This window comes from Canis lupus, chromosome 24, assembly GCF_003254725.2.
Source record: "Canis lupus dingo isolate Sandy chromosome 24, ASM325472v2, whole genome shotgun sequence".
Lineage (NCBI taxonomy): Eukaryota > Metazoa > Chordata > Mammalia > Carnivora > Canidae > Canis > Canis lupus.
The window spans coordinates 12,432,887-12,454,536 of record NC_064266.1 but is presented as its reverse complement, the minus strand read 5'-3'; the positions used below and the strand labels follow the sequence as shown (position 1 = coordinate 12,454,536).

Below are 21,650 nucleotides of genomic sequence, written 5' to 3'. Positions count from 1 at the left end.
TCTTTTCTCATGTAGTGCCTTCTTTTTGTCCCATGCCTGTGACGTATCTCCTGTATCTTGGCATAGGAATATTTTCATCCATTATACTTGGCACTTGCTGAGTTTATTTAACTTAGAAATTTGTGTCCCTTCATTCTGGGGAATTTGTTGAATTATGTTTTCATACTCTCTGCTTCTCTGATATCTCTGTCTGAAATTCCTACTTCTTTTTAATTTTTAGAGCTGGATCGGTACTCTAGCTTTCTCTTTCTTCTTTTTTTTTTTTTAAAGATTTTATTTATTTATTCATGAGAGACACACAGAGAGAGGCAGAGACACAGGCAGAGAGAGAAGCAGGCTCCAAGCAGGGAGCCTGCCGTGGGACTCGATCCTGGGTCTCCAGGATCACACCTTGGGCTGCATGCGGCACTAAACCACTGTGCCACCAGGGCTGCCCTCTCTTTATTTTTCTCTCTTACTTTACATCTCTGTCTTGTTATTCTTCCTTTTGTGAATATATGCTCAACTTTATTTTCCAATACTTAAATGGAGTTCTTATATATGTTCTCACATTTCAATTTCTAAGAGGTCTTTTTATTATCTGAGCTTTCTTGTTATAATACCCTGTTCTTTTGCCCGTGAATACAATATCTGCCTCTGGGATTCTGAATATATTAATGTATATGCTTTAAAATTTCTCCTTTTGGCATATCTTTCCTTCTAAGTAGTTGTTTTCCCTGTTTGGTCTTAATCTCTCATGCCAAGGATTTCCTGAATGTCTGGTGATCCTTGGCTGTCTGCTTATATCTAAGCATAGGCCGCTGAAAAGTTGATGGGATGCTCTGAACTAGTGGATGGGCTTTGTCAACTCTGGACTTTACTGTAGAAGCATCTAAGGGAGTTCCCAAGGAGAATCATTAATGTCAGAGTCTTTAGCTTTTACTTCTTGGATGGATAAGATTCCCCAGAAGAAGATTTCTAATTTCCTGCCTGGAAAACATGGGCTTTGCTGCCAGCACTCTGAAAACCAAATGGGAAAAGAGGGCTAGGGGGTCTCAGAGTTATGTATGCAAATACAGTACTACTCTTGAGCCCGGTAGGGTGACAGCCATCATGGTTTTCCTAGGACTAAGGAGTTTCCCAAGATACAAGGCTTTCAGTGCTAAAATCAGTATGAGACAGTTGATCACTTTATATATTTTTTAAAGGACTCTGCTCTGGCCCTTCTCTGGAATGCCCTTCCCTGGAATGCCCTTCTCCAAGGTTAGGGGATTCTCCCCTATTTCTAGACCATGCTTCAGTATTTCTGCCCAAATGACCTCCAGCTTGCCGCAGGGACTATATAGGCCTCTTGTCTCAATCTATCCTCCTTATGGTGAATAATTCTACCCACCAGTGTATATTCTCCTGAAACCAAGGCATGGACAAGGAGTGAGAGTTTGTGGGGATTTGGTAGAGCTTGAACAGGAGGGCTGGGTCTCCAAAGGTGCTCATTTGAAGCCTTGACAGTGAGGCAAGGGACCAAGATGGGAAGAGAAGGGAGAGTACACAAGGAGCCATGGTTCCCATGGGTTCTGCAAATGCCAGGCAAAGACCTGAACCTTGCTGCTTTCACTGTGATATTTACCCCATTCCCAACTGTGCCTAGAGCCCTCCAATCCAGAGACCTCTCAATTGCACACTCCTATGACTCACCTTGTATGTTACCAGGTTGCAAAGGGGCAACTGCTCAGCTACACGGAGTAGACAATAGGATCTTAGATCAAATCTCATTAAGAGATCTTCAACCAATCACCTATCCTGGCCCTATCCTTATTCCTATTTCCAGAAGTCACAACACTGATCGTTAATTGGATTGCTTCTCACCTGTCTCAACTAGAGATTTATAATGTAGCTTTCTTTAGTTTGCTAAATCAGGTTCTTCTCATTCATCCATTTCCCAGCTTCCAACATCCAAGTAGTTGCTTTTCCTGTCCTTTGTGGGTCTTATTCTTTTTTTAAAAAAAATTGCTTTACTTTCATATGAATAAAGCTTTGGAGAAAAGGAAAGCAAATGTGTATACTCAATCACCCATTTTTGCTAGGAAGTTGAAATGTCAAAACATTTCCAGCAAAGCAGTAAACAGGAAGAAAAAAAATAAACTTGGGGTAAGAGTGTGTGTGAGATATCGAGGAAGAAACAGTCAATTTCCATTGCTCCACTAATGAAGCAATATCCTGAAATTACATGAGATAACATCTACCAGTTTGTTTGCCACTAAATGTTTGATATCAGGCAAACATGCAGCTGTGCTGGAATGGGCTGAGAAAGCAAAGGGAATTGGATTTCCTTCCAAGACATTATTTCCAACCTCTGCTGGGGATAAGCTACAGTGATTGTGCTGCTTTATATATAGATGAAAGATAAAGGCAACTACAAGCTCTCAAATGGTGTAACACATATGTTTAAAAAAAAAAAAACTTTAGGAGATGAAATGTTTTGGGATGGCACCAAAAAACCTGACCGTAGCTTCACTTCAGCCTCTGTTCCTAGTCATATTACATTTCAAGATAGTGAAGGATTTTGGCAACATGTACAAATATAGAACCCTCATGGGTGTAGAAGGATAGGACACTCTGCTGAGAACCCATGCCTTGTCTACAGACCATTTGGGGAGGCAATTAGGTAGGCCCTGGCCAGAAAAGCAACAGGTGTTGTCATCAAGGCCAAGCCACGCCCATGTAAGCTCAGGGAAAAGACACTAACCTTGACTTTGTGCTTAATATGGACTCTTGTAATGCATTATTTCATTGAAAACTTATAGTAATCCCATTCTACATACAAAGAAATGGAAGGCCAGAGAAGTAAAGTAATTTACTCCTGGCCCCATTGGCTGACCAACGGGGAAACTGGGAATCCCATCCAATTTTGTCTAGTTCTTTAAACCATATAAAAATAACCACAAATCTGGGCCGTGGTAAGGACTTCTTGCTACTATGGTTTCCTAGGAAGCAAGATGAGGAACCTTTGGACATAGCTTTTGTCTACTTGGATACAAGTGTGCTGGGCCTGCCCTTGGCATCATGATCTAGGCAGCAGCGTGTGTCTCTGGCAGGTGCAGCCTTCTCTGCTGTGTGGTACACTCAGTTTCCCTCATATGCAGGACCCAGCTCCTTTTTAGATTTCAGATCTTCTGTCCATGGATAATCAGGAAATCCCTGTCCAATTTTAGGAATAAATTCACACCATTGAGTGTGCTGACATCTCTTGGTTCTTGGCAGTCTGTACTTTTATTGTTCTAAGTGTGGAATGGTGAGTTTGTTTCATATTAAGGAGCTCAGCCAATTGAGATCAGATGGTGACATATGATAAGATGAGGGATATAAGAATACCTTCTTGGGTTTAGGATTTATTTTGAATCATTCTGAACCACTTTTAGTCCAATTCTGTACATACACACACCCTAAACTCACTGGGTTAGGTTTTTTTCTTTTTCATGAAAGGTGCATAGATATTATCTTAACTACTGGAAGACAGTAAAATATTTGAGATAAAAATACCAGGAACGTACCAACTGTCATACCAATAGCCATTCACATAGGCCTTGAGAAGAGTGGAACCACCGAGTAAACCTGGACCTCAGGTGTCCTGCAGCATAGCTCAGGGACTGCAGCATGACGCATTTGTCGAGAAGAGAGGACAACCATGAGCTGTTTGCAGCCAACTCCTGCAGCAGAGGGTGATGGGTGCACTGGTGCAGAAAGTGAAAGGGATCAGATCCTACTAGCATCCCCTTTCTGCGCACCTTCAGTGCCCAGTCAGCAGTCTGACTCAACTCTTGCACTTTTCTTTTTTTTTTTCATTTTTCTTATTTTTTAAATCTGCTTCCATTACCAAATAGTTGACTTCAGTTTCGTTACCTGTTATTCTTTTAATTTTACAAATTAAAAGTTACTGAATATGATTTTTAAAATAGGACAAAACACTCATATGGTCATCATTCAGAGTTAGCAATTGTTAATATTTGGTTATGTTTATTCTGGGAAACAAATAAAACATTACACGTTCCCTTTTCATCAGAGATACCCTAGTCCCATTCCCTAACCCCCTCCCCAAAGCCAACAATAGTCACTGGTGGGCTTCTTTCCACTCCATGAACAAAAGGTAGAATAGAATATATGTGTGTTTTATCTACGTAAATGATGTCAAAGTGCATGTTTCCTCTTTTTACTTTAAACTATGTTTTGGAGATACCACCTGAATTTTATATATTTATACATCTACACACATACACATAACAGGCACTCCTTTTAGCTGCTATGTAGTAAATGTGTCACATTTTATTTATTCCTCCATTTAAAGGGGCTTAATTTTTCTGTGAACATGAAAATATAAAGACATTCTCATAACATCTGCTTGTACAAATATGCAAGGTAATGTGGCTTCTTATAAGTGGAATTCCTGAGTCAAATGAGTCAAATGTTAACCACATTTTCAATTTTATGCTGCAAAATTGCTATCTAAAATGGGTGTACCATTTGACATCCTCAGAGCAATGCTTGAAAGTTTCACTTTTTTCAACATTTTGCCAAGCTTGGTTTTAGCAATTTTTCCCCACCAAATAAATGAAAATGGTATCTCTTTGCTTTTTTTTCCCTTTTCTCCACCTAACTTGTAGACTGTTTGGCTCATTCCCTCATTCCACTAATATTGATAGGTCATTTATTATGGTTGGGTCCTCTTCTAGGTCCTATTAATACAATGGTGAATTAGACAAAACCCTCAGCTCCCTTGGAGGTTTTATTGCAGGAGAACTGAAGGAGGCTGGAAATAAACTAATGAAAGAACAAAGAAATTTCAGAAAGCATCCATGAGATTCAAGACAATAAAGAAAATAAATACATAATGTGATAGTAACAGTGAAGGAGGGGTAATTTATAGTGTGTGATCAGGAGAGACTCCCTTAGGAGGTGGCATTTAAATGGAGATTTGAATGACAGGAAGGAACCAACCATGCATAAACTGTAAGTGATGATTTTGGAGGAAAAAGCTGCAAGTGCAAATGTCCTGAAAACACAAAAATGGAATGTTCTAAGGAAGGACTGAACCCCTGAATGGTTGCATCCCAGTAATAAAAAGGCAAGGAGGTTATTTTTGTAGGTTTTTTCCTGTTGCCTATCTTCTTCTCCAACCAAATCCATTTTCTTCCTTCTCCATTCTTGCTATGTGCCCTAGGGGAAGGGGTTATGATTCCTATGGACTTCATAGCCCAGACTCCATTATTTTCTGGCTTTTGGTTAGATTTTGGAGACAGCAGTAGACACATGATGGTAGAAGAAAAAGAAAAGTCAGAGTAGCCATCCTGACCAAGGAGAGAAGAGATGTCACAGGAACATGCTAAGGCTTTGACATTAATCTAAGAGCAATATGAGGCTTTGGTGGTTACAAGGGAGTAATATAGTATGATTTACTTGTTAAATATGTCACTCTGACTGCGAGGTGAAAAATGACTTGGAAGGAAGAAGTAGGGAGAACCATGAAGAGGCCATTGAAACCATCCAGGTTAGAGATGATGGGGGCTCAGGCTAAATTGTTAGCTGTGGAGGTGAGGAGAAATGGGCAGATGCAGACATACTTTGGAGACATAAGTGACAGGATCAGCGATAGGCTGGACAGGCGGTGGGAGTTGGGAGAAATAGAATAATCAAAAATTATTTCTTCAGCTTTGAACAACTGAGTGAATGGTGGAACCATTGACTAAACCAGCCAAGACCAGAGGAAGTGAGAATGAGTAGGAATAATTGGTGCTAAATGCGAAATCTCTTAGATAGCTGAATGTCCTGGCACTAATGCCAGTGGGAGGATACAGAAGGCCCTGAAGGCTTTCTCAAATCTTGTTAATCTGGGTGGTGTTTCAGGGGAAATTGCAGATCAGGGATTAGCAACTGTATCAGCCAAGATCCTGCTGGGAAACAGAACCCAATGGCAATTGTTCAAGAGATTTTATTCTATTTTTTAAAAAAGATTTTACTTACTTATTTACAAGAGAGGGAGAGAGATCACAAGTAGGGAGTTAACAGGCAGAGGGAGAGGGAGAAGCAGATTTCCTCTTGAGCAGAGACCCTGATACAGGATCCCAGGACCCTGAGATCATGACCTGAGCTGAAGGCAGATGCTCAACTGACTGAGCCACCAGGTACCCCTGTTCAAGCTATCTTAATAAACAGACTGCTTACAGGGGTGTAGGTGGGGCTAAGGGAACCTACAGGGAGGTTACAGTGTCCAGGGGGCTAGTAATTGTAGGGAGTTGTTGTCACCTTGGATCTAGGCCTAAAGGGTCAAAGGGAGGAGCCTAATGAGTGCAGAGGCCAATTGGCAACCATTGCCACAAATGAAGCAAAATTAGGGAGAGAGCCAGAAGAATGGCTACTCTGACTTTTCTTTTTCTTCTACCATCATGTGTCTACTACTGTCTCCAAAATCTAACCAAAAGCCAGAAAATAATGGAGTCTGGGCTATGAAGTCCATAGGAATCATAACCCTTCCCCTAGAGCACATAGCAAGAATGGAGAAGGAAGAAAATGGATTTGGTTGGAGAAGAAGAAGATAGGCAACAGGAAAATAACCTAAAAAGCAACCTATAGAATGTTTTCTGTGACATATTGGTAAGTCACTCCAATGTCCCTTTCCATGCTGCTTTGAGGATACAATAGTTGGCAAAATAATCTTTCCTCTACCCCCACCCACCCCACCCATCCTATTTGTGTTTATGAGACTCAGAGACATGCCATCGGAATTATTACCCCTTCCTCCATTTCAATAAATGAGCTGAGTGATTTCATTCAAAATGTCAAGTCCATATGATCCTTTTTCACATCTGACTTCCTGTCTAGATCTAACATAGCCATACCTTTGAACTTCTTAAGAGCTTTCCATAGTCCTTTCTTTAATGAAGAAAATCCTATATTTGCCTTATATTCAAATTCACCACTCACAGTTTGGCTTTATCCATCATCCCCAGATATCTCTGTTAGTATTTCTCAAAAAGAACCCTAGGTTGTAGTCAGTTTGAAATATGTTCTCCATCTTTCTACCTACACTTTTACCCATGTCCACTTGTAAGACTTTTTTACTTTTTAAGGGCCAAATGAAATGTCACTTAGTCTGGTGAGCTTACTGTACTCAATTTCATTAGGCAAGAGGCTCCCCTCCCACTGCTGTCTTCTCTATGGCCTGTCCCCTGTCATTCTTGACCACAGTCAAGTGTTGGTGGAACAGTTAAGATGAATGTACATTGAAAGTGCCTGGAAACTCACATATATTATCCCATTTACTCCTAGTCAACAATCCAAAGGAATCAGAATTATCCTGATGAGGTAAGGGAGGCTCAGAAGGGCTCAGTGTTTATTACATGTGAATTATATATCTTCTCACACTGGAGTGTAATCTTGCATTTTTCTGATGATGAACTGAAACTCTGAGAAGTTAATTTGCTCAAGAACTCATAGCAAGTAAGGCAGAGGCTAAATTCAACCTCAGCTCTGTGTCCTCAGGCTGTCCACCACAGCCCTTCACAACAGATAAAATAAAATTACTGGTTGTCCTCTCTGAACCAAGAAGTGTTGGGGCTTTCCTGTAACATCAGGGAATGAAAGAATATTAATGAGGAGGGAAAGCAGACCACAGAGAAAAAATCTGAACTCTGTCAAAGAGTTGCTGGTGGTTTTAGGTTAAGACCCTTTTCTGTAGCCCTAAGTTAACTTGATCTGTTGATTAAATCACTCTATGAAGATTAAGTTGCAGAGTTACAAGGAAAAATCTGTCTGCTTTATAGTTCTTCTAAGTGTTGGTCTGGATAGGCTTGGTAGTGGCAGGTCCGGGGAGAGACGAAAAGGTAGGTACATTCTGGCTGCTGAAAAAAACAAGCTTCTTCCTTGTGGCCACCATCTTGCCAGTTAATTCTCCCTGAATCTTTATCATTTAATCTCTTACCACAAATTATGAAATTTAAAAAGTGCTTAATATGATTTCTTATCATGATTTCTACATTAAAATTCAGTGTTTTCTCACATATTCTATGGGAAAACAAATATCCAGATTTTCCAGCCCCTTCACCTAATCTGATTCACACACATACACAGACACCCAGATACCCAGACACCCACCCACACACACACACACACACACACACACACACAGGCTCACACCCATGTTGGGGCTGACTTGCATCTTTATTTTCACTAATTTTTTCATTGCAATACCTCAGTCTTGCCTTCCACTCACATCTTACCTCTATGGTGGTCAAGCAAATATTCTGAGATCTACCCTCAGTATATATATAGACAACAAGATTACATAATCTTAATATCTAACTTCATTGCCACTTTCCTTTACTTAAAATAATCTATTGCAAACTCCTATTTGATTACAGTATAATACCTCCTACTATAGTATAATACCTCCTACTATTTTAATCAGTATTCTACAAGGACACAGCACTTTTTTCCAAATGATTCAACAAAAAGATTATTTACAGAGGTATGGGCAGCATTAAAAGAACCAACAAGGAAGGATGAAGCATACAGAAACTGGTAACAATGAGAAGCTGCCATCATCCATAGGTTTGAAAGGATGTGGGGCATTGATGATGTTATGATGGAGTCATGGAAGATGAGTAGTCCCTGTAATTATTGTTGGACTCAGCCATTTCCAGAAATGAAAAACTAAGGACAACAGAGAGTAGGGAAAAAAAAACATTCTCAGCTCTTTTCTTCCCATGATCTCTGGCAGAGCTTCCCATTGGTCAAATTCAGGGAAGGACCAACTGACAAGAGAAACAGCTAATGTAATCCAGAATGATCAGCCTCTTGAGACACAGAGCAGAGGGGAGAAAGCTGAGAATGGATGGGGAATAAAAAAATAGCCAACACATTTATCTTCCTAGTTCCATAGATCTCTACCATCAACAATAGCCCCATTTTGGCAAAATCCTACCTCCTGATGCCTTCATTCCTGCTTTCAACATGGATTCATTGATTACATTATTAAATTATGGAAAATATAGATGAATTTAATATATGGAATAAACATTTATCTTAATGAATATGTGAGTTAGACATGAGAGAAGATATACTTGGTTAGATATACTTTGGAAACATTTTCTTGACTCTCTTGTATTCTATGGTGAGCCTCATCATGAAATTTGTTTTCATAAAAATATATCAAGATTATCTCCTGGCAATCTGTATCTAAACTTTATTGCAGATCACATTTTAATTAGTGTTCAAAACCTATATTTCTGGCATGTTTTAGGGAGTCCAGTGTCAAGTATGTTGATCTTAGAAACCTTCCAATACCAAGCAACATAACAGAAACTTGAGGGCAAATTTTTCAAGAACTTGAAATTCCTTCTTAGCTTATATTCTTAAAACCCTATCATTATGTTGAGTTGGTATACCCCAGAAACACACCCTCCTAAACTGGCCTAGCTCTCCACAGAAAAGCTGTCATTAAGCTATGGTTTAATACTTTAGGTTTAATTGAAGGTCAGTATGAGAAATAGTCATGTGAAACACATTTCTGCCTATGCTACAAAACCACATTTATACATGACATCTATTATATTCTGTGATATTCCTCATGTAAGAAGCCATATAAACTCCTCCTAAAAGTTTCTCTGAAAATGAGGTTTCTAGTTTTGCTTTTATTTGAAATAATTGCTAAAGCAACTAAAATATGTCAGGTTTCTGAAATGTTCCTACCCTAAAATGGTTCCTCCATTCTTTTCAATATTTACTCATAATGACCTATTTTGTATCTTTGAAAAACATGTCATCTCAAATTATTTTTAGAAAAAATTGAATATAAATGAAGAATTAGAGTTAGTTATAGTATAAATAAATCACAGAGACATAAAGTACAGCATAGGGAATATAGTCAATAATACTGGGATTTTTTCTTATAGTTCCATTGAGATATAATTGACATAATCATTGTATAAGTTTACAGTGTAGTAACTTGTCATCCATATATTGCAAAATGATTACCACAAGTTTAGTAACATCCATCACCTCATATAGTTACAAATCTTTTTCTTGTGATAACAACTTTTAGGGTTTAATCTCTAAAACATTTTTCAAATGTACCATACAGCAATGTTAACTATAGTCATCATGTTGTACATTACACTTCCAAAATGTATTTATCTTATAACCGCAAATCAAGAGGTACAAACTTCTAGTTGTAAGGCAAATACTTTGAAGAGTTTTAATGAAAATATATAATAGCTTCACATTCAACAGACCTAGAATTGAAATCTAGTTCCACCACTACCTAGCAGTGAAGTTTGAGCAAGTGTCTTAAGCTCTCTGATCCACAATTTACTTATCTTGCAAGGGCTTATGTATCCTTACTGATTGGTAGGCAGTAACATTAGAGAATACAGTCAATAATATTGTAATAACTGTATGGTGATGGATGGCAACTAGACAACATTTTATAATGTATGTGAATGTTGAATCATTATATTGTACACCTAAGACTAATAAGATATTGCATGTCAACTATACTTTAATAGGGGAGCCCCGGTGGCTCAGCAGTTTAGTGCCACCTTCGGCCTAGGGTGTGATCCTGGAGACCCGGGATTGAGTCCCATGCGGGCTCCCTGCATGGAGCCTGCTTCTCCCTCTGCCTGTGTCTCTGCCTCTCTCTCTCTGTCTCATGAATAAATAAATAAAATTTTTTTAAAAACTATACTTTAATAAAAAAGTATTATTTATGATGGGGCACCTGGGTTGCTCATTCAGTTAAGCATCTGCCTTCATATCAGGTCATGGTCTCGTGGGATGGAGCCCCACATGGAGCCTCGCATCAGGCTCCCTGTTCAGCGGGCAGTCTGCTCCTCCTTCTCCCTCTGCTGCTCCCCCCTACTTGTGATTTCCTTCTCTCTAACTCTCTCTCTCTTTCAAATAAATAAATAAAATCTTTTTTTTAAAGTATTATTTATGATGAGGTGGTTAATTAGGCTAAACAGCAATAGAATAACCACATAAGACATAAAAATATGTGTGTATGCATATGTATTCATATGTGTATATATACATAAAGATATATGTGTGTTTGTGTATGTATATATATGTATGTATACATATGCATATATAGAATATATCACAAAGGGAAAAGTATGCAGTGAATGATAAAGACAATTCATCATCCATAGGTTTGAAAGGTTTCTCATAGGAGAAAATCACAATGTGCTGAAGGGGGTGCATTAGTTTATAAATTCCACAAACATTTGTTACACTGCTTCTATGTGCTAGGCACTGAGCTAGATGATTCAAAGTTGCATTAGGCAAAACCTCTGTTCTCAAGGAGTTTTCAGTCCAGTGGGACAGGATATGGTGGGCAGACAAGTAAATTTATTATATGAATGTGTTATGAGAGGAATGCTCTGGATGCTAATGAGAGTCTGAAGCCAGACTCGAAGCATGGGAAAAATTTGGAAAGGCAAAAAGGCCATGCTGTAGATCAGTCACCACCAAAACAGGGGTATAGGTCAGAAGACTGAGGGAGTAGATTTGAAGACAGCAGGCATACTGATTCGTCTAGAAGAGAAGGTTTGTAGAAAGCCCTGAATAGGTATTTTACTCCAGTAAGAAGTTTATACCCAGTGTTAATTTTGTATTTCTCTGAACTATTTTCTGTTACTTCCTTGTCAACTTTTATATAAGCATTAAAAGGTAATTCTTAGTACAAGGTTGCGGTAGAGTGATTGCAAAATGGCCCCGATTCCCCACCCCCTAACCCCCGCTGCCCTCCACCCCCCAAATCCACATCCCTCGCAGTATGAGCTTACAGCTCTTCCCAGGGTGAGGTGGAAGCTATTACTTTCACCTTTGAATCTGGATCTGACCTTCTGACTTCGTTGGGCCAGGAGAATTATAGTATGCAGGGTCTGAGCCTCAAGAAAACTTGTGTGTTTTTTTCTCTCTTATGGAACCCTGAGTTTCCCATGAGACCAAGTCTAGGCTAGTGCACTGGAGGATGAGAGGCCATGAGGAACAGTGATAAATTATCCCAGCCAAGATCCCCAATGTGTCAAAGAATATAGCAACGATCAATAAACCACCTCGCAAACCAGCAGCTGACTAAGATAAATGAGGGAGCCCCACCACGTCCAGCTCAAATCAGCAAAACCACTCAGTTGACCTGAAGGCTCACGAGACTTGATAAATGGCTGATGTTTTATATCAATATCATTGAGGCATTTTATTATGCAGCAATAGCTAACCAAAGAATTTCAGGGAAAAAAGGAATCAAGGTATTATGGAAACATAAGGGGAAATGGGAATAAAGCACCCTGAAAAAGTCAAGAAAACCTCTATTCTGGGCTCTGTTGTTAACAGTCTGGTGCTGCTGAGCAATTTATGTAAGATTTTGGACCTTAGTTTTCATAACTGTAGTTTAGATGAGTATTTCTAATTAAGATTGGAAGAGTAAAAGCATTTTAATTTCACTTCTCTCTTGAAACACACCAGAAAAAGACTAACAGAGAGGGAAAGTTTCCATCCGTAAAAAGAAAAGAGTACACTGCAAAATTAAAAACATATCTATACAAAAGTTTGCTAAGTTCATAGCATCGTTATTCATAACAGCCAAAAAGTGGAAACAATCCAGATGTCCATCAGAAAATGAGTGAAGTAATAACATGTGGTATATCCAAACAATGAAGTATTATTTGGCAATAAAGATCAAGTACCGATTCATGTTGCAGCATGAATAATCCATGAAAACATGTGAAGTGAAAGAAGCCATAGAAAATCACATACTGTAATATTCCACTTCTGTGAAATGTCCAGAATAAGCAAATCCATATAGACAGTCGAGTAGTGGTTTACAGGGACTTGGGGGAGGAAATCTAATTGGGAGTGACTGCTAACAGGTATAAAGTTTCTTTGAGTGGGGGAATAATATACTCTGGAATTAGATAGTGGTGTTGACTATACAATATCATGAATATACAAAAAAAATAATAACCCAACCACAGTGGATTTTATACTTTAAAAGGATGAATTTTATGATATGTGAATTATATACCTATTTTTTTAAATGTTAAAAGAAAGGAGGTGGGGAGGGTGCTTGACTGGCTCAGTCAGAAGAGCATGCAACTCTTGATCTCAGGTTCATGAATTCAAGCCTGATATTGGGTGTAGAGATTACTTTCTTTTTTCTTTTTTTTTTTTTTAAAGATTTTATTTATGTATTCATGAGAGAGAGAGAGAGAGAGAGACAGAGAATAGGCAGAGGGAGAAGCAGACTCCCTGTGGGGAGCCTGATGCAGGTCCTTGATTCTAGGACCCTGGGAACACAACCTGAACCAAAGGCAGATGCTCAACCACTGAGTGACCCAGGTACCCCAGAGATTATTTTAAATAAACAAACTTTTAAAAATGCATTTTAAAAAAAGGAGCTACAACCTCAAATCAGACTAAGAAATATAATACCCCAAACTATCAAATCTGCACTAAAATGGCAATACATTACCACAGTGGTGATACCATATGCAAGACTTCTCCTTGCAATGCTAAAGGAAGAGAGAGAGTGTGGATTTCTAATGAGAAATTGGATTTCAGGTATTTAGTTGTGGGATATACTTGTAAGGCCCAAGGACAAACATATTTTTTGAGAGGATGCTGAAAATAACAGATCTTGGTAGAACCACAGATTGTCCCAGAGCATTTATTTCTTCCTCACAACCCCCTCCCCCCCCCGCCCCGCCATAGTATTATCCATCAGATAGCTGTCTCTATTCAAAATGAGAGTTAGGGACCAGCTTGAGATCTGTTCACAGAGTTTAGCTAGGTTACTCCAGGGCATTGCTACCTCAGCATCTATTTTGTTTGGTCAGGTGGCCTGCAGCGACCTTAAACGGATACTAGCCCCTCATGCAAGTACATGCTAGATAGTAACCTTCAGAGTTATTACAAGCAAATGTAAGTTCATGATGTAATTTTCCCATAATCCTTGTGATCAACAGTTGGCCTTGCCTCCCAGTACCAGTATGCTTTCTGTGCCCCTTAGATAAAACCCTGCTGTTTGGGTTTGAATTAACCAATCCAGCCTTAGCCTGGAAAACCTAAATCACCCCACCTATGGAACCTTATAAAGGTGTGTGCCCCATATTTTGCCTCACTTTTGCACCCTACCTTGATCTCACCACGTGAGACTCCTAGAAGCATGCTTTGCTCTTTCTCCAGGGCCTATGAGTAACAAACTTCTCTATTTCTATTTCTCTTGTGGCCTGTTGAGCAGCTTGCCACTGGCACCCTGTGCTCCACTTAACAAATGTTATTTTAACAAAGTGTGACACCTCTTGGCAGATATTACCAAATAAAAATGAGGGTAGGAAAGAACAAAGTAAAAAAGTAGATGAAGAAAAATATCCCACAAAGGGAATCCCAGGGATACATATAGTTCTCCATATTTTAAAAGAAGTGACATGCACCATGATGACTCAAAAAAGAAAGAAAGGACAAAGAAAAAGAAAACACAGCCTGGAATCAAAATGTGCACAAGTTCAGGGATGTTGCAAGACAACAGAAGGAAATGAAAAATTAGTTGGTCAAGTCAAAGGAAAAAATGGAATAGAAATATGAAAGCATTATTGAAACAAAGGGCATATTAGTAGTAACAAACATTGAAACATCCCTACTAAAAATGTGATTGGGATTGCAATGGTCAGGTTTGAGAATATCATACAAAACAAAATGAAAAAGAACAAAGAAAATGATTGTTGTGGGGACATGTGGGTGGCCCAGTGGGTGCCTGATTCTATTCAGGGCATGATCCTGGGGTCCTGAGACCAAGTCCCACATCAGGTTCCTGGCCGGGAGCCTGCTTCTCCCTCTGCCTCTCTCTGTGTCTTTCATGAATAAATAGATAAAATCTTAAAAAAAAAAAAAAGGAAATAAAAGGAATGTAGGAAGAGGTGATAGATATGGAAGACATACAAAGGAGATGAAGTAATGGTTGACACTGTATTAGTTTCCTATGGGTGCTGTAACAAATTATCCCAAACTTAGCAGCTTAAAACAACACAAACTTATTATCTTAGAGTTTTGGAAGTCAGATGTCCAAAATGGGCTTCACTGATCTAAATTAAGGTGTCTACAGGCCTGCATTCCTTCTGAACACTGTAAGGAAAAATCATTTCCTTGCCTTTTCCAGCTGTTAGAAGATGCCTGAATTACTTGATGCATAGCCGCTTCTTCCATTTTCTTTTTTTTAATTTTTTTATGATAGTCACACACACACACACACACACACAGAGAGAGAGAGAGAGGCAGAGACATAGGCAGAGGGAGAAGCAGGCTCCATGCATGCGGAGTCCGACTTGGGATTCGATCCCGGGACTCCAGGATCGCGCCCTGGGCCAAAGGCAGGTGCTAAACCGCTGAGCCACCCAGGGATCCCTCCTTCTTTCATTTTCAAAGCCAGCAGTGCAGTGATTTCACATTTCTGACTCAGTTTCCATCCTCACACATTCTCTCTGATGTTTTAAAGGACTCTTGTGATTAAATCGGACTCGCTTGGATAATCTAGGATAATCTCATTATCTCAAAATCCTTAACTGCATTTACTTAGGTCCTTTTCCATGTAATATAACAAGTTTCAGGAACTAGGATGTGGGCATCTTCTGGGGTGGGAGTGGGGAGCACCACTCTGTCTACCATAGACGCCAACATATATCCTGGTGAAATTTCAGAAGTTTAAGGATTAAAAAAATCACATGGGAATCACAGGCAGGAAAGGTAAGTGACATACAAAAGAAAAGTTAGTTTACCTCATATTTTTCTTTGGAAATAATAACGGAAGGCTAAAGTAGTATTAATGAAAAGCAGAGAAGAAAAAAGTGAGACTCAAGAATTTCATACCCCCTAAATTATCCTTCAAGTGTAAAGACAAAACATTCCAAATATACAAGCCATCATGCCCATAAATCCTGTTTGGGAAAAGGAAATTCTTGAAGATGAAGTCCAATCAATTCAGAGTTGAATAGAAATAAAGGACCTAGCTTGCAACAGGAAAGTTAAAATGACTGATGGTGTACTTGAATGCATTTGAACATAAAACTAAAACCAAAAGGGTGCAGTGTGGAAGTACACTTTTAGAGTCCCACCGAGAAGGCCTTTACCTGGATGCCCCAGAGGAAACAGAGTGCCCATTTCTTAGGTGCTATGAATATTAGATACTAATGTACTAAAGGTGACCAGCTGCTCCCTCTCCAGAGAAGTGCCCTCAACTCTTAGAAGAGATTTATTGCCAGGGAGTTATAGTCTACCCCTAAGCAACCAGGGACAAACATACAGCGAATGACTGACCAATACGAGGATACACATTTGTGATGTGGCTTATACTCCAGAGTTCAGCCATAGGATGGAGGTGAGACTAGACCTTATGTAAGGTCACATCCTTGCTATCTTACTTCATCCCCTTCATTACGGGTTTTACCTAAGGGGTCTCCCTCAGGACATCATACACACATGGATACCCTTCTCAGGCTCCACTTTGGGCTTCGTTCATGCACTATGGTCTGATAGTCCTTGTACTTATCCCTTCTTCTCTTCCCTTGTTGTTCAAATATTTATCAGTTCCTTCTTATGTGCAAGACATTTGTTTATATGTAGCCAAACATCAGGAAGCTGTGGTGAGACTGTAAGAACTCACTTTAATTATTTCTTTAGAAGTCAATCTTGGTCAGGAGATCTTTACATCCAACTTTAAAACAATCTTGACTTATTTTTAGTCTGGTCAATCGATTTCACAATTCAGCAAAGATAGGAATAAAAGAGAATTTCCATGCCCTCTGCAAGCAGGATCTTTACCCTCATGAGTAATATATTTATAAGGCTCTTCCAAGATTCTCTTCCAAGATTACACACACACACACACACACACACACCTAGGACACTCTCTAGATCCATTTACACAGGAAGTTAAAAGGAACCCATAACTTGAAGTCTATTATGTCTGTTCTTACAAGCCGAAATAATACTTGAGGTTAAAGACGTAAAGCTGAATTGGGTTAATTAGCCAGCGTTATTAAGCAGTTAACTTTATATGCCTCCTGGGATGGCTCATTTATTCACACTATACTGACTGTAAGAGAAAGACGGAAGAATCTGTTACTTATCGTACTTATACAATTTAAAATTTTGAAAAAGTCTAGGAGCTAAGAAATGGCATATCTTAAAATTTCTTTTTAATAGCCATGAGCTATTGAACTAACCGTAAAGCTGCTGTAGAACAAAGCTGCTTAGTAGAAAACAAGAGTCGAGTCGGATGGTAACAGTGACACCATAAGCTGAATTCTTCATACCTGTCATGGGAGCAGTTAGCAAAATCTTCAGGACAGCAAGTGAGCAGATGGAATAGGTCAATAGGTGGTGCTATTGCTATGTGGAATGCCCCAAAAAAGACAAAAGGAAGAATATGCTCTGGGAAAAATACCAGAAAGAACACAGGAAAAGAACATACCCCCAGTTTCTGAATTTTTCAAGAGGTGGCATTATCATTTCCTCATACTTCCTGTTTGAGCTTGAACCATCACTTTGTCATTAACTCATTGAGTTGAAGTATTCAATTTTTGTGTCCCAAGCCAATGCCATGTCCATTTCATACATTTGTCATAAGGAAGGATATCTATTTCAATAGACCTCTGACATTTCTCACCTAGCTTGAAAAGACATCTTAACCCACATGCAGAAGTAAATACACACTGTGACAGAGGTCTTTAAAAATAGAGGAAGTAAAATAAATAAATAAAAATAGAGGAAAGTGGAAAGCTCCAGGGTGGAGGCATCTGATTTCGACAACTTTTGGTAAAATGATTCCACAGTAATTGGGGTGGGGGTGGGGGGGGCGAGGGGGTGGTTTAGAATGAAATAATTCCTTAACTTCCCAAAATAAAATGACAGAAAAGTTTCAGTAAAGTCTTGTAAAATTTGGAATAGTTCTCAAAAGGAGCAGTAGCCATGGGGAGAGAAAGAGGGCAATGTAGGTAGTTAATAAATTGCAAAGAATCTTTCCAGCATTGAATTATGCACAGCGAATGGATTTTTTTTCTTTCTTCCTTTGTGATAGGATTCATCATCTTAACGTTAGTTTTCTGAAATCAGTCTTCATGGTTTGAATAGAGGCCCAGGTTCAGAAAGGAAGTCACCTTGGGATAAATATTTGACACAAATAATCAACCAAATTGTGGAAATTCTACCACATTTGGCATGCATTTTAAGACTGATTTGTGGATACAAATTGTTTTTTTTTATTTTTTTTTTATTTTTATTTATTTATGATAGAGAGAGAGAGAGAGAGAGGCAGAGACACAGGCAGAGGGAGAAGCAGGCTCCATGCACCGGGAGCCCGACGTGGGATTCGATCCCGGGTCTCCAGGATCGCGCCCTGGGCCAAAGGCAGGCGCCAAACCGCTGCACCACCCAGGGATCCCCTACAAATTGTTTTTTACCCCAGTGGTCTCACAAGAAAATACTGGCCTCATGAATGAATCTAGTTAGCATCCTAAATTATCGCTATCCCTCAAAGAATCACAATCAACAAAAAAATAGTCATGTTGTACAGCAAGGTGAAATAAGAAACAACAAAAATAATGCTTTATAAATTTCATAAAGTTCTTTTTAGGCAACTCATAGTCTTATAGCCTTTAGAGATAGGCAAGGTAGCTAATGAAGTTAGCTTAAATAATTGAATACTTATAGAACGATTTCAGCATTTTGCATCTATTAACACGTATAATCCTTGCAATGACCATATGAGATAGGTCATATTATTGTCCTCCTTTCCTGACAGAACCCATTTAAGCACAGAAAAGTTTAAGTAGCTTCCCAAGCATTTACAACTAGTAATTGGCATTGCTGGAATTAAAACCCAGTCAAGCTGACTTGTGCAATCATTCAATCATTATTTTTAGGGATAAAAAAGGCATTGAAGTTTATAAGTTATTAAAGATGGTACCGAATTTAGAACTAAGGTCTTCATGATTTGTGGCCTTCCCCAAATTACATTCCATTTTGATTTGGACAACCCTAGACTTGCCAAAAATTACATCTTCCCTAGTCTGTACCAGTCTAGCTGGTCTACCACAGATACTTCTCTGCACTTGATCAGTAATTTGAGTTATCCTGTTCTCCCAGGAATTTTTCCAGACATCAGCTTTCACTTGAGAAGTTTACTGTGACTGGCATACTGCTGCCATCAGGGGATAAATGGTAAGAGAGAGAGATATCTCTGGACTTTAAGAGTCCAGACCTACCTCCATTCTGTCAAGAAAAAGGGAAAGTGAGAGATCCCTTTGGGTGCAGGCATCTAGCATTCCTGAAAGCAACAAGCCCAATCTCCAATATTTTTCAAAGGACAAATAAAAAGGATAGACTGGGAGTACAGAAATCCAAATCACAAGAAATAAGACAACACTCTTATTGGCCAAAAGTTTGCTGAGCTTTTTTGGTTTATTCATGTTTGGTAAGTTATTATAGTTTCTATAAAGAATACTGATTTTATCACTCAGCTTAGACTGAGTTATGCTACAGTAACAAAAGGCACCTACTACCATCAAATCTCAGTATCTTAAAACAGAATTTTCTTCTTGCTCATTTTATATGTCAATCATAGGTTGGCTTGGGCTCTTTCATCTGGAGCCCACTCAGGTTGAATGAGCAGCCTCCATCTGGGACCTGCCTCTGGGAAAAGAATGATGGTGAAATACCACAACAGCTCATAGAGCTTTTGCTCACAGTGCTCATCTAGCATTTCTGACTACATTTCATTAGCCAAACCAAGTCACATAGTCAAGCCTGCGGTCCATGGGCCTGGAAGGTTTAATCCCCTTATAGGGAGTAAGAGTTACCTTATACTGGGAACAATAATACAATCCGCGGGCTTGCTGAATTATATTGTATAGGTTTAGGGAGGCACCAATCTGAATAAATTAACAGGGTTAAAATGCAAGCCATGCTCCAGCAGCTTCAACTTAATGTCATGAAAGAAATATCAAAGAAGCCCCAGCATTGAAGTTTCTCCTAACCTTTCCCGGCAGTAGTCATTTCAAGCTGTGGCAGCTGACTGGAGAGGGCAAGCAGCAGAGCTCAGGGGGCTTCTGAGCCCAAAGTGCAATCATTTCTCCGGCACCAGCTTCACAGCATGGGCCAGGTCACACAGCTTCTTATCTTGTCACATTGGCAAAAATCCAGGCCTCGCTTTTAACTCACTGCATTGCAATTCTTTTCAAGTATATTGCCAGGACTTTATAAAGATTGATAGAGTGCTGGGAAGCCATTGGGTTGAAAGTCCAGATGTACATAAATCACGTCACAGCATCGTTTAATTCAGAATGTTTCTGCCCAAGTCATTACGGGATGGAAGCCGAGAGATTTATAGCGAGTCTTCTGGGATTTGCTGATCTGAAAGGCAAGAGATATTAAATGTATAATTTTGCTTCAGGAGTCACGGCAGTAGTTTTAAATCGACTGAAACCTTGATTGCTGCTGAATTAAAATGTATTTTAAATTATTGGAAATATATTTGGGGGGCACTTTAAGATGAAGAGTTGAGTGTGATGTTTGGCAGTCCAAACGAAGATCTCATTTGCACAAAGAAAGAAACCTATCCATCGATAAAAATGTATGTCAGCAAACCTTTTTATGTATTAAAGCAGTGTTATCCACCATAACTTTTGTTCTAGGTCTACTGATTTTTACATAAATCTACTTTAGGACACGAACCCAAGATCCTAGTGTTGGATGAGTGAATTTCCCATATCCGTATAGTCTTGAGCCTGAGATCAGTTTACATTTAAAATCATCCCAGGTTTCACACCAAGGGTCATGAAAGGCTACAATCCCAATTTATGACCTCAGGGTCTCGCACTAGCAGGCCCCTTGAATTTTAAGCCTGCAAAGTAGATGAGGTTTGCTATAATTTTCTCAAAACCCAACCATTTCTGGATTGCTTCCTTTGTTAAAATCTCTCTCATTAAATCTCTAATACCTCATTTTCCCTTTTCCTATCAAAACCTATTCTTTAGAATGAATTATTTTTATTACAATTTTTTCAGCAGATCTTAATACCTCACTGACAGGAAATTATATGTTAGCATAGGCCACTGCATCAACTATCAATGAAAAACCCAATATTTTAGCCAAAGGAATGATGTTCTAATGGGAAATTAAAGACAATTAAAAGTGAAAGTAGGATATATTTCTCTTTTGTAAAATCATACAGTGGAGAAAATTTAAAAGCAATGATTCAAAAGGATAATTGGTTTGTACTGATGTTATGTTTCTGCCACCTCTGAAAAATTTACAGGAATTTTTGATAGAACAAATTTTTAAGGGAAACAGAGAAACTCCCTCCCTAGTGTGTCCTCTGAAAACATACTCTCTATCAGGAAGGAAAGTCTAAACTTGTGTTTTTTTCTAATAATTCTAAAATTAATTTAACTTTATATAAATAATGTGTCTGAGAAAATTTGAATGTACACATTCATTAAATGGTATATGTAAATTCAGTTTTATTAAATGTTCCTTTAAAAATAACAGTCCTTTAATTGTAATTACAATAGAAAATTTGAATTTTCCCCCTGACCTACTTCTCTAGAAGCTTTGTAAAGTCAGGAGGT

General features: G+C 38.9%; 1 long non-coding RNA gene across 3 annotated transcripts in view; it reads right to left on the bottom strand.

The window, feature by feature from the left end:
• The window catches only part of LOC112673365 (uncharacterized), a 114,988-nt gene that overhangs the window by 63,694 nt on the left and 29,644 nt on the right, over positions 1-21,650 (bottom strand). Inside the window, exons 3-4 of one of the 3 annotated variants that reach the window (XR_007405391.1) lie at positions 20,058-20,433; positions 17,247-17,336 (exon numbers count right to left, since the gene is read on the bottom strand). This is a non-coding gene — a long non-coding RNA (uncharacterized LOC112673365). Of the gene's footprint in view, positions 1-17,246; positions 17,337-19,456; positions 19,714-20,057; positions 20,434-21,650 lie in introns of those variants that run through there. The other 2 variants (XR_007405390.1, XR_007405392.1) reach the window with 2 other exon arrangements.